Source organism: Pristis pectinata, chromosome 24, assembly GCF_009764475.1.
Source record: "Pristis pectinata isolate sPriPec2 chromosome 24, sPriPec2.1.pri, whole genome shotgun sequence".
NCBI classification, from domain to species: Eukaryota; Metazoa; Chordata; class Chondrichthyes; order Rhinopristiformes; family Pristidae; genus Pristis; species Pristis pectinata.
In genome coordinates, this window is record NC_067428.1 from 5,286,114 (window position 1) to 5,299,981 (window position 13,868).

The window sequence follows — 13,868 nt, forward strand, 5'->3', positions numbered from 1 at the left end:
TAGTAATTCTTGACAATGAGCCTGACCTGGAATTTGGTATCTTCTAGATGGATTGATGTAGATTACAGCCTAACCTCCCTTTGGTCTCATGAGAACAATACGAGTCCAGGCCAGACTCAGGAAGATGCACTTGGAGATTTCAAACCTGATAAACACTGCTGGTGTAAGGGCTCTCTGCCCAGTTCTGGAAGAGATAAGGTTATATTATGACTAGAATGAATAAGGATCTGTATCAGAAAGGGAAAACCTGCAGATGCTGGAAATCCAAAATAAAAATGCTGAAATACCCAGCATGTCAGGCAACATCTATGGAGAGAAACATTTTGGATGTACTGTTATTGATGCAAATGTACATTGTACCACAACACTCACTACACTACTATATTCTGTGTAGAAACACACATGGCACCTCTTGGCATTTCATGACTTGTAGCCTGAAAATAAGGCTGCAAGAAACAGATTTCAGTCTTAAAGCATAATTAAAAAATAGTTTTGAGAAAGATAAGACATAACAAGGCTGAAAGAGTGGCAGAGACAGAAACCTCTACCACATACAAAAAGTATCTGAAAGAGGAATTGAAGAGCCCATCTGTTTCAGTGTTGACATCTTTCATTTCACAACTAGTGCTCATTGTGTGGACGAGTAAAATCACTTACTCCTAATGATATTGGTGTCAGGTTGGAGCAATGAACACCAAATAAGATCAAATCTTCCCAAAAACCTTTGGTTTATATTTCAGAATAACATTTCCACGGCAGACAAGCTGATCATTGAGGTCCAAGGTGGGGATTAGTTTTCATATTGCTGAACCACAGAAACCTCATGTTGATTAACACTAAGCCTTTGTTGGATTGCTGTGACCCAATTTGGCATCAAATTAAATTCAATGAGGACTCACAACATCAATTGCCTATACTGTATACTGCTGGCTAATGCATCCGATGTGTGGGCAACCGAGTGATGCCACTTGCTGAGAGGTTTTTTAAAAAAAGACAGATTGCTGGAGATACTCAAGCAGCAGTTGTTGGGGGAAAGGAATTGGTGAAATTGCATCAGGACTGAGAGTGGAGAGGAGAGCTAGCTGGTATAAAGGGGAAAGGGATGTGGTGAGATAGGGGCCAGTGGGTGATAGATTCCCCAAGGAGGGGTGAAGGACGATGTGCAGATGGAGCCAGGTTGCCAAGAAGGAGGGGTGGAGTTGGGAGACAGAGGAAGGTGGGTAATTGGTGGAGAGATGTAAGTTGCACTAAAATTGTGGACTTGAGGCTGAAGAAAGCAACCACTACACAAACCAATTTCACGACCATCATTTTCAATTGGCGTGTGGCTTGAGCTCATGGTGTAGGGGCTGTAAAATCACTGCAGAAAAATCAGAATGGTACCGATAGAGAACTGCCAAAAGAAATGAAAAATGTTTGGAAATAGTGGTTAGAAGTTATAACGAACTAACGAAAGTACTGTTAAGAATATTAAGAAATTATCTGAATCCTAACAGCTCGTTCCCACACTTCTTTCTGGTGCACTGCTATTGCGGAATAAAGTGCCAAGGACTCCAAGATGCTTCTTGCCTAAGATTGTAGCACACTAAACAGCTAATGCTTTCTCACAATATTTGCCCAGAAAATATGTGACCTATTCGTTAACAAACAGTTACAAACAACTACATTAAACACAGGATTAAAATTTCAAGCATGCTGGAATCTGTGTACAGGGATAGTAATACAGATGATAGAGTGAGAGAGTCATAGAGATGTACAGGAGGGAAACAGGCCATTCAGGCCACTATATTCATGCCAACCATTGGGCACCCATCCACTCTAATCCCATCTCCCCAAGATACCCCCAACAGTCTGACCCAGAGGTGTTCTCATCTGAAATTTAGGCATGCAACACTATTGTAGGAAAAGGTGGCATATAATAGCTGCTGTGGTAGACTGGGTGCAGATCTACTGTGTCCATAGGTTCAGTATCTTATAACCAACCGTGCTCGCTATCAAAACCTGCAGACCCAACTATAGTGCTGTAGCTGCTGGTAAAGCCAAACCATTACTGCCCGCTGTCTCAGTATGGACAGACAGAGCATCTGAATTACTTTTTCCCAGGTCAGGGGAGTCTAAAACTAGAGGACATAGATTTAAGGTGAGAGGGAAAAGATTTAGAAGGGACCTAAGGGGCAACTTTTTCACACAGAGGGCGGTGGATATATAGAACGAGCTGCTGGAGCAAAATGTAGAGGTGAATACAATTACAATATTTAAAAGTCATTTGGACAGGTCCATGGATTGAAAAGGCCTAGAGGGATATGGGCCATAGGAGCCATTTGGGATATCTTGGTTGGCATGGACGAGTTAGGACAAAGGTCCTGTTTCATGCTCTATGACTCTTCTCTCGATTGAGAATGGAACACTGTTATCTGAACTGGTGGCCATCAATGACAGATCAGTGACTGGATGCTTCTGTGTTCTGTGCCTTATTTGCCAGGGCCTAAGCATTTGGTTGGACCTGGATAGCTGAAGGGCAGAAGATGGTTGTGTGGTTGTAATGCAGCATGCAAGAAAGACGTGCTTAAGTTTGGCACTCCTTGCAAAGTAGAGACAGAACCCAACCAGTCACTGAGGACTCCAGTGGAAACTCTGACTTCCCATGTACAGCTTCAGCTCATTGCCAAAACAAACTCTGGAAATTAGATGTTGGCATCTGTATTCTTGACCAAAACCTGTTGAATTTTCATAGAAACATTGGTGTTCAATGATGTCCTTTAGGGAACAATACTCACCACACATTCCTGTTCATGATCCTAGTAAATTAAAATAAATCACTTGCTATTCAGATCTCCGTGAAGTGCCGTATTAAGCCAAGTTGAATCCAACTGCAACCACTGATGGTTCAAGAGATGATCCATCATCATCTTTTTGGGGCAATGAGGGATGAGTAATAAATGCCAGCTTTATCAGCTAATCTCTCTAGAAACTAAATTACCTACCATTAGCAGCAATCTTTGTCCTCAGCAGTTCCTAACGCACCTCCTAATGTTAATCCAATTTTGGTGTTTAGCATTTTTGGACCACTTCAACACCAGCCAGCAATAGCCCATGGAAGTTTTCAAATTACATTTTCCATTTTCTCATCTCATGAGGCTTTTTTTTTTGAGTTCCCTACATTTCACAAGTTATTGGAATGACAATTTCAATTGATCCATAGACACGTAGAGACAAAACAATGTCCCAATCTTTCCTGAGGTCATCCAACACGAGTAGGACATCTTTTTATTATTATTATCTAGGTGATAAAGGAATGGAGTTCCTCCAATATGTACAGGGCTCCTTTCTAAACCAATACGTAAAATGCCCAATTAGGGAGCTGTTGCTGTTATGTCTAATAAAAGACTTAAACCAGAGCAGGTAAGAGGAGACCAAAGTACAATTTGCTGAAAACAGAGAAGTACATAAGAAAACCTCGGTTAATAAGGTGGAGGAAAGCTGATTTTAAGGAGCTGGGAATAGAATTTGGGATGATAGAATGATTAACATTACTGGAAAATGTCAATGTAGGGCAACACTAAGAAGCATTTAAAAACGCTGTTTGACAGTGTGCGGGAAAGTGTATTCTGTTGAACGGAAATAACAAATTAAATGCCCATGAGACTTCATGGATGAAAAAAGACCATGAAGGACTAATTGAGTGTAAGGAAAGAGGCTTACATTAAGTGCATGTTTAGCAGAGGAGTCTGGTAAGAGAGAACATGTAGGAGAGAAGTAGAGAAAAATCAATTGGGAAGATGAGATTAAGTCATCAAGGAACATAAAACAAAATGTAAAACATCTTTTGCAGACACATCAAAAAGAGAGCAAGGTTGGGATGGGAATATGGTCCTTTATAGATATACAGGGAACCTGATCAGTAACAACAGTAAGATGCAGAAATATTAATTTACTTTCTTGCTTCAGTATTTTCCAGAGATAGAACAGGTGGGTGTAGTGTTGGATGACATATAATTACGTGGGAATGTTTAAAATAGATAAAGTGGATACATATGTAAAAGAAATCAAACTGAAAGAAGATAAATCCTACATTCCAGATGGATTACTTCTATGCATTTCAAAAGAATCCAGGGAACAGACTGCAGAGGCATAGCCTCACATATTTAATAATTAATTAATGAAAGGAGTAAGGGTAAAAGGACCAGTGGATAGCTAATGTAATACCCGTGTTTAAGAATGGGAATGGAACACGTCAATTCAACATGGGTGGTGGGAAAAATAACTGATTCAATGATAAAGAAAAGAAACACAGCTGGAAATACCCAGCCAGTCCCCTCATATAAAGTCAATGAAATTGACAAAAAGATGTTAGAGACGGTGCAATCATGGTTTACATCCAAATTTAGACCTGCACAGTTCCTGAAGGGACATGTTCTAAATTAGCAGAGCTTCAAACATGTCTTCACGTAACTTTGAGAAGTATTTCTATATCAGGGAGTTCCTTGTTGCTTATGTAGTCAATACCTGCTTCATCCGCTCTGCTGAAAGGCGACAAGGGTTGGTGTTCTGCTACGACTTTCCCAGTCGCCCCACTCGTCACTCTTTCCCTCCTGATCCTGCTGCCCTGCAGCCTGCACCTCATGGCCCTCAGGCTCCGGGTTTGCAGGCTGCTCTTCCTTCGGTAACAGCTGTTGCCTTCCACATAAAAGCTTCAATTTATGCTTTAAAGTGGAAGTGTGCATTCTGCAACTCATAACATGATGAGATGTTGTCAGATGCCAGAACTTCAAATGTGATAATGTGAATTAGGTCCTCTTTTCCAGTGATGCAATTTCACTCAAAATCAATAGCTGTTGATAGAGGCCCTGTTGGTGAGGAATGAGATTCAGTCCCTTGCAAGGGGGGACATTGAATCAGGAGAAGTAGAGTCAGTGTGGATAGAACTGAGGAACTGTAAGGGCAAAAAGACCCTAATGGGTGTTATCTACAGGCCTCCGAACAGTGGCATGGATATTGGGTGCAAGCTGAATAGTGAGTTAATGTTGGCATGTGGCAAGGGTAATGTCACAGTAGTTATGGGGGATTTCAATATGCAAGTGGACTGGGAAAATCAAGCTGGTACTGGACCCCAGGAAAGGGAGTTTATAGAGTGCCTCCGGGATGCATTCTTGGAGCAGCTGGTACGAGAGCCGACCAGGGAGAGGGCTATTCTGGATTTAGTGCTGTGCAATGAGCAGGATTTAATAAGAGAACTTGAAGTAAAGGAGCCATTGGGAGGTAGTGACCATAACATGATAAGTTTTCATCTGCAATTGGAGAGGGAAAAGGGCAAATCAGAAGGGTCAATTTTGCAGTTGAACAAAGGAGACTATGGAGCCATGAGGGTGGAGCTGGCTAAAGTTGACTGGGCGGGCATCCTAGCAGAATTGTCAGTGGAACAGCAATGGCAGGTATTCTTGGGAATAATGCACAAGGGGCAGGATCAGTTTATTCCCCAGAGAAGGAAAGACTCAAAGAGGGGTAAGGGGCCACCGTGGCTGACAAAGGCAGTCAGAGATAGCATTGTGTTAAAAAGGAAGAAGTATGGCAGAGCCAAGCTGAGTGGGAAGATAGAAGATAGGGAAATTTTTAAGGTGCAGCAGAATTTAACTAAAAAGGTAATTCAGGAAGAAAAAATGAGGTACGAAGGCAAGCTAGCCAGGAATATTAAGGAGGATAGCAAAAGCTTTTTTAGGTATGTGAAGGGAAAGAAGTTAGTTAGGAACAATGTTGGGCCCTTGAAGACCGAATTGGGTGAAATTATTACGGGAAACAGGGAGATGGCAGTCGAATTTAATAAGTACTTTGGATCTGTCTTCACCGGGGAAGATGTAAGAAATCTCCCAGAAGTAAGGATGGACAAAAGGCAGAGGGTGACAGAGGAACTGAAGTGGATTGACATTAGGAAAGAAATGGTGATGGGTAGACTAATGGGGCTGAAGACTGACAAATCCCCAGGTCCAGATGGTCTGCATCCCAGGGTACTAAAGGAGGTGGCTCTAGAAATTGTGGATGCATTGGTGATCATTTTCCGATGTTCCTTAGATTCGGGGACAGTTCCTGAGGATTGGAGAATGGCTAATGTTATCCCACTTTTTAAGAAAGGAGGGAGGGAGAAAACAGGGAACTATCGTCCAGTTAGCCTAACATCTGTGGTGGGGAAGACGCTAGAGTCCATTATTAAGGATGAAATAGTAGCATATTTGGATAGCAGTGATAGGATTGGGTCGAGTCAACATGGATTTACCAAGGGCAAATCATGCTTGACTAATCTACTGGAGTTTTTTGAGGACGTAACCAGGAAAATAGACGAGGGAGATTCAGTGGATGTTGTATACCTCGACTTTCAGAAGGCATTTGATAAAGTGCCGCACAGGAGATTGGTGGGTAAAATTAGGGCTCATGGAATAGGGGGGCGGGTATTAACATGGATAGAAAACTGGTTGGCGGATAGGAAACAAAGGGTAGGGGTGAATGGATGTTTCTCAGAATGGCAGGCCGTGACTAGTGGGGTGCCACAGGGCTCGGTGCTGGGACGGCAGCTGTTTACGATCTATGTTGATGATTTAGATGAAGGCATTGTGAATAACATTAGCAAGTTTGCTGATGATACAAAGTTGGGTGGCAGTGCGACATGTGTAGAGGAAGTTAGGAGCATTCAAGGTGATTTGGATAGGTTGGGTAAGTGGGCAGATACTTGGCAGATGAAGTTTAATGTGGATAAGTGTGAGGTTATCCACTTTGGGAGCAGGAACAGGAAGGCAGATTATTCTCTGAATGGTGTGGAGTTAGGTAAGGGGGAAATACAAAGGGATCTAGGAGTCCTTGTTCATCAGTCACTGAAAGTGAATGAGCAAGTGCAGCAGGCAGTGATGAAGGCTAATGGAATGTTGGCCTGTATTACAAGGGGAATTGAGTACAAAAGCAAAGAGATTCTTTTGCATTTGTACAGGGCCCTGGTGAGACCACTCCTGGAGTATTGTGTACAGTTTTGGTCTCCAGGGTTAAGGAAGGATATCCTGGCTATAGAGGGCATGCAGCGTAGGTTTATGAGGTTAATTCCGGGGATGTTGGGACTGTCTTATGCTGAGAGGTTGGAGAGACTGGGATTGTACACGCTGGAATTGAGAAGATTGAGAGGGGATCTGATTGAAACATACAGGATTATTAAGGGATTGGACAAGATAGAGACAGGAAATATGTTCCAGATGTTGGGGAAGTCCAGGACCAGGGGGCATGATTTAAGAATAAGGGCTAGGCCATTTAGGACAGAGGTGAGGAAAAACTTCTTCTCCCAGAGGGTTGTGAATTTGTGGAATGCACTGCCTCAGAGGGCAGTGGAGGCCAATTCTCTGGGCACTTTCAAGAAGGAGCTAGATAGGTTTCTTATAGATAGGGGAATCAAGGGATATGGGGACAAGGCAGGAACAGGATATTGATTGTTGAGGATCAGCCATGATCTCAAAATGGCGGTGCAGACTCGAAGGGCCGAATGGTCTACTTCTGCTCCTATTGTCTATTATGATCTAAACTGGGTAAAATTTATGTGCTATTTCTGCTGAAACCAGATGCTAATGTACCCAATTTCTAGCCACCACAAGATGTGTAATATGTTGGTCTGTTGCACTCCAGCTACCAAAGTACTGTTATTGAATGAGCTCCGTTACACTCAGTGGTATCACAGCATCTAATTTCGACCAAGTCTCCAGCCTCCATCACCAATGTCTGATTCTGCCAAGTTAGATTCTTCTCTCCATTTCATCCTCCGTTCCATTTCATTAATGCAGCCACTGACAAGTAGCACCATGGAAATGATAAGTGTGTAGGCTGTGTTGCATGCACCAGCTGCATCAGACTCTCCTGATCCTCACCCACTTCGCTGGACTAAATTCCAACTATGGCAACATGAGCACTGATCACTCATTATCATTTGAAATGAAATCAACTATTGAAAAACTGATGCAGAACAGAGGCATTAATTCATAAAAGACAAATAACTTCAGCATCTCTTCTAAACTTAACCACCATAAGTATTTGCCTTCACTGCCCATGGGCTTAGAGAAGAATGTTAGGCAGGATTCCCATTTCGGATCACAACTGGATCAAAGCAGTTCCACAAGGACCAATATGGGTTTGATGCAAAATGGTCAGATCGCATGGCCACACTAACTTTGGCTCACACAACAAGATAGACGATGACACAAGACACTGCAGGTGCTGGGATATGGAGCAAAAAAACAAATTGCAGGAGGAACTCAATGGGTCAGGCAGCATCTGTGGAGGAAAAAGGATAGTGGATGTTTTGGGTCAAGACCTTGCATCAGGGTAGAGGGTACCTCTGCTTCTCTAATGAAATGTAAGAACCTGTGAGGGAGCTGCAATCATGAAGGGTTGGTTTTCTATTCTATTTTTCCATTAACTGCTCTTCCACTTGCTTCTGAACTCTAGTTAAGGCTTGGCAGGGAAACATTAAGAAAGAAGACAAGAAGAAAATATTAGAAAACAGAAAAACAGAAGTAAGATTCAAGGCAAGCCCCTTCAAAAAAAGTTTAAAACAAAATGAAACAGTTACTAAACAGGAATAAAATGAAAATGGACAAAGCAAATAAGGGGACAAGTGGAAAAGTTAAGCAGAAAATAAAGATAAAAGGACAGAGTGGTAAAAGGAGTTACTTCATACTTTTCTGTGTTAAAATTCATCTGTTGTCTGACTGTCCATTACGCAAAGCTTGCATTATTCTTCGGATGTCGATTACCATTTTCCTCACTGTTTCTGAGTTTTATGCCCAAGGCCAGACCGATCGTATGTACCAAAAAAACAGTGGTTCTAAACCCAAACCAGGGAGATCCATTGTATGGAAATTAGATTAGGTAAGGGATCCACTGTTTAAGGTGGCTTTGTTAATCTCACTTCCTTACAATTTTTCTCCTTTTAATTCCATCGTCTTAAATTTCACTCATTTCTATCATGTGGCCTATTATCCAATGTTTCTCTGAAGTCCATATAGACAAATCAACATTAGTACTCATCCATTAGGGCTGGGATGATTGTTCCTAAGAAACATGATCATCAGAGCTGCTCATTTCCACCTGTCATTAATATTTTGGCTCAGTTTCTCTTTTATCTACTAGCACAGCCTGACCTTCTGGGGTGTCACACATTAACACAACAAACAGATAAAGAAGCATAGTGTGCCTCTAACTGCTGCTCTGACTGTTACATTAACTCATTTGGTCTCACAGTATCAGAGATATTGCCTTTGTTCTATTCATCGATCCCCCATATTTTCAAGTTAACTTTTCAGGTCAGGACTTTTTGACTTTGTCAGGAACTTTCCACACATGTTGCTTTACATGCTGAGTATTTCTAGCATTTTTGTTTTTTATTTCAGATTTCCAGCATCTGCAGTTTTGGTTTTCATGAAACGTTAACTGTTTCTCTTTCCAGAGATGCTGTCTGACTTGCTGAGTGTTTCCAGCATTTTGTTTTTACTTCAGATTTCAAGCATCTGCAGTTCTTAAAAAATGTTCATTTACCAATTTTTCTTTAAAATTTTCATTTATCTTTGATAAATTTTTGTTGAGGGCAAGGTCTAGATAAGCTATTCCTTCACAATGTATCTCTCATGTCTGCCTCACGCACCTTCTGCCTATATTCTCCAGGATTCAGTCCTCTTTCTTAATGCTATATAAGTATGGTTGATGGACATTAAAGTTCCTACCCAGAGCGCTTTCTATCCTCAGTGGTTTCTCCAAGTGATGTCCAACTTGCACGACTTTACATCCATTCTTATCTATGCTGTCATAGTTGGAGATCACCTGCAATCACTATCTTATAATGGCAGTGTTTTGTCTTTGCAAACATTGAATAAAGACCACTCACATGTCAGCAGCTTTCTGTGAGGCCATTTTATTTTTGTGTTACTATCCAACCACTAAAGGGAGGTCACAATATGACTTGAAGCCTCAGGGTCACTGTCAGGATTTACAGGCTTCTCCTCTAGTGCTGTATTGTCACCACTCTTCCCCCAGGATCGAAATTCTAGCCCCTCCTACTTCTCAATTAGATGCTGCTCCCTGCCAAAACCACAGCAGATGCACTGAAATTTCCTCTATTTTAATACTGAGAAGACAAAAGCCACAAGCACCATTCTCTGGGCTCAGTGGCAACTGTCTGAAACCAAGGTAACTTCTGCATCCTACCTGGGCATGAGGTGATCTGTGGACTACATATCTGTGTCATTGCTAAAACCAGCATAAAACTAGTCCACACCTCCTCGCTTGTCACTGACACCCAATCCTCTTCTGGCATGCCTCTCTCTTTCTACCCTTTGTAAACCTGAAGTCAACCAAAGCCCTGCACCCTGTGTCTTCCTCACATCACTTTGTTCACCCATCACTCCTGTGCTTCTTGGCCTACACTATCTCCCTGTTAAGCATCATCTCGGTTTGAAATTTTCCACCTTTGATGTCAATTTATTTGATGCGTTCATGCCCCTTTCTAATGTCCTCTCAGTGTCCTCTCTCCCTTTGAACTTCTGAACTGCCTGCATTCCTCCATATCAGTTTGCTATCACCTCAAATCCATTAAATATCACAGCAACATTTACAGTCAGTTTTCCCTCTTTTTATCTTGCCTACAATCCTTATATTTTAGTATTATAAGTCCCAGCTATTTGAAAGTTTTGCCCTGTTCTTTACAGTTACTTTACACTCAATTGTATTCTCCTCCCACCAAAATTTCAAGTTCAATGTGAGAACAACCATATTTTCATAGGCGGTAGAGTGACTGTAGACTCATTCCTAACAAACACATGCTTCAGTATTTGGATTTAACCTTGTCAAATAGTGTAAGTAAGTTATTCTCAGCTTTTGTTTTCAGCGTGTTTTTACTGTGCTTTTACTTTTACTGCATGTTTTTACCCTTTGGCTGGTGAACTGTACCCATAACCTATGGTCCCCTGTCGGTGCTACTTGAATGGGAAATGAGTTTTTGGTAGCAGAATGTTGTTCACTAGTGGGACATTCCTGTGGCCATGTGCTAGTTTATGGACAGCTCTGCAGCTACTATCAGACTGCACAGGCTGTTGTGGCCTACCATTTTGTGAGTTCTACGAGTGGCCCACCATGTTGAATGGACAGGGAAATGAGCCTCAACCCAGAGCGTGTCTGTGTTAATATCTTGGCCAAAGATTTTGCTGTGGGTCAGAATAGTTTGGCCCAGCTTTGTTTTGTGGCACTAAGCAGGCTGGGGGACAGGAGTGGCGGTGTTGTAGAGTCCTATCGGGGAGTAGGAGTGCTGTTATCCTGAGAGAGATCAGCAGATGCCTCTTCTATGGAGTTAATGCCTTTTCCTAGGATGGTGCCTCCCTATGCCACTGTGGGGGACAATGATGACCTTTGGGGGCTCCTGTAAGCAGTGCCTCCCAGAACTACAGACAACCCATCTTAAATTCCAGGAAGTTGTCAGCTTAGATTCCATGTTATTGGAATCATCATGGTGCTGACCATTTGATTCATTCTCATCAGAATGATCTCCATGCTCTTGTCAAAGTATTATGGCTAGACTCCTCCAAGCTTTGCTTCATTATGTGCAAGCTCCCTGCTGGGCTGCCCAGTGTACGCAAGAGATCTTGGGAGATGCCGATGGATCTGCTTTATGAGTTAAAACAATGGAAGAACGATGAAACCACACCCTCTACGCTCTCCTATCTCCTATCCTATCGCCAGTCAGGAAAGGAGGTGGGTGCAGCATTTAAGTTAATAATCCAAAGGCCTGGGCTAATGATCCAGGGATGAGTGTTCAGTTACCACCACTGCAGCTCTGGTATTTAAATTCAGCTGATGATCTAGCTTTTGTTTTAAAATAACAGCTAATCTACAAAACTACCAAGCTGTACTTAAAAGCCCAACTGGTTCTCTGATATCTTCAGGAGAGGAAATTTGCCAGACTTATCCAGTCAGGCCTAAATGTAACTCCAGACCACTAATGTGCTTGACTCTTAACTGTCCAGTGAAATGTCCTCGCAAGCCATTCTGCTCAGGGCAATTAGGGATGGACAATAAATGGTGCCCTTGTTATGTCCACTTGCCAAAAAACAATAAGCAAAGGAAAGTCTGCACATTTGTGTCTGGTCAAATGTGGACATGTCTTCCCCTCAGTTGTAAAGTCCAAATGGTGTCAGTATCTGAGCTGGTGCTAGCAAGGACCAGACTGAGTACAGCACAGTCTAGGAGCCACACTTCTTCCAATGTTACTTACACACAGGCTTCGACATTCTTAACAACTAAAATGAAAATGAAAGGCAAGGGGTGATTTGTGGTGTGAAAGTACAGCTGCGAAAGAAGTGGCTGTTTCACACATCTGCAGCCCATGTGCACAGTGTGGTATGAGGCAGAAAGGGGATATGATATGAAGAAGTCCTAAGTGACTTTCCCTTCAACATCACCAGGCATCAGAACGTTGACTCTGCTCCTAACTGAAAAGGGAGTGCTTTCTTAAAGTTCATTGAACGTGTGCAGACTGCCTCTTCCTCCTCCATTATCAACTTGTCTCCAGCTGTCTGACATCTTCTGCAAGAAAGGAAGGAGCGTATTGGTGAGAGACTTGGCAGATGTTTTGAAAGTGCCTCTGTTAGGTAGAATAGTTGACAATCTGCATGTCAGATATGTTGTAATACTTGTCCTCAGGTGTGCTGTGTGAATGCACAGGAAAGTGGGCAGGAAATAGAAGTGGGTGGGGGGAATGTCTTCTGATGACTGAAGTTGTAAGCTGTGGAGCTTTTATCAGCAGTCTTTTTTTACTGTAGCTACACCACTAATACGATTGCATGTCTTCCAGTACCACACCCTCTTCTGAATTTCAGGCTCCTGCCATAAACATATCCTGTGACTTCAGTTTTCTCCTGAATTAACGTCTGCAGGACTTTTTTAACCCATCGTGGAAGAAACGGTTGGATCTTTAGATATTAAGGCAATTGAAGAAAATGGGGTTAGTGCAGGAAAGTGACGCTGAGGTAAAAAAAAGTCAGCTATTAATTTGCTAAATTACAGAGCAGGCACAAGGGAATGAATAGCTTACTCCTGCTTCAGTTTCTTATGGTCTTATATTCTTATGTCTGTCCTCTTCTACTATCTGATTTGGGCCTCCTAGGCAGCATCTGACAACCACAGAGATCCCTTGACATCTACTTCAGACACTTCCAAAAGTCTCTTCCTGAAGGTGCTGGCTATCTTTCTGTGGCATTGACTTAGCACTGCCCCACTCCTCCATACAGTTGTGCAATGCACAGCACAGTTGCTTAAAGCAATCAGGTTGTCTGGCCTGAGTCAATGGTAACAGCTGGGTGTGCCCAGGTTCCACCTGTGATCAGATTGCAAGGCCTCGATGCCAGGACCTTGTACCTCTGTCCACAGAGGTTCCCTGCAGACATCTATGGAGTTGTTCAGGTGTTTGCAAGAATTTTGATCCCTAACCTGTTCTCACTCATGGCTTTGTTTCATAACTGGCTGGGCATTTACTGCCTGGGGATGAGGTGGTGAGAGTGGTGTGTGTAGGGAGGGGGGGGGAGGGGTCATTCCTCAAAGATTCTGTGTAATAAAAACATATTATTATGCTTCTTCAGCTGTTACTCATGACTTTACAAATCAACAACCACTAACAAAAGTTATTAATGTATAGAAATTGATCTAAAAGCAGGCACGCTCTAACCTCGCTGCATGTTGATATCCTGATGACGGAGACATAGACTGCAATCTACTGGTACAATTTTTAAGTGCACAATGGAAAAGCATTGGTGCACTCAGTACTGTTACCACTCATCTTGGTGAAAGGAAACCTACTTACT

At 42.4% G+C, this 13,868-nt stretch overlaps 1 protein-coding gene across 1 annotated transcript in view; it reads left to right on the forward strand.

The window, feature by feature from the left end:
- LOC127582617 (cathepsin L2-like) overlaps window positions 1-13,868 on the forward strand; it is a 195,890-nt gene that overhangs the window by 99,834 nt on the left and 82,188 nt on the right. The gene's annotated exons all lie outside the window — the stretch shown is intronic.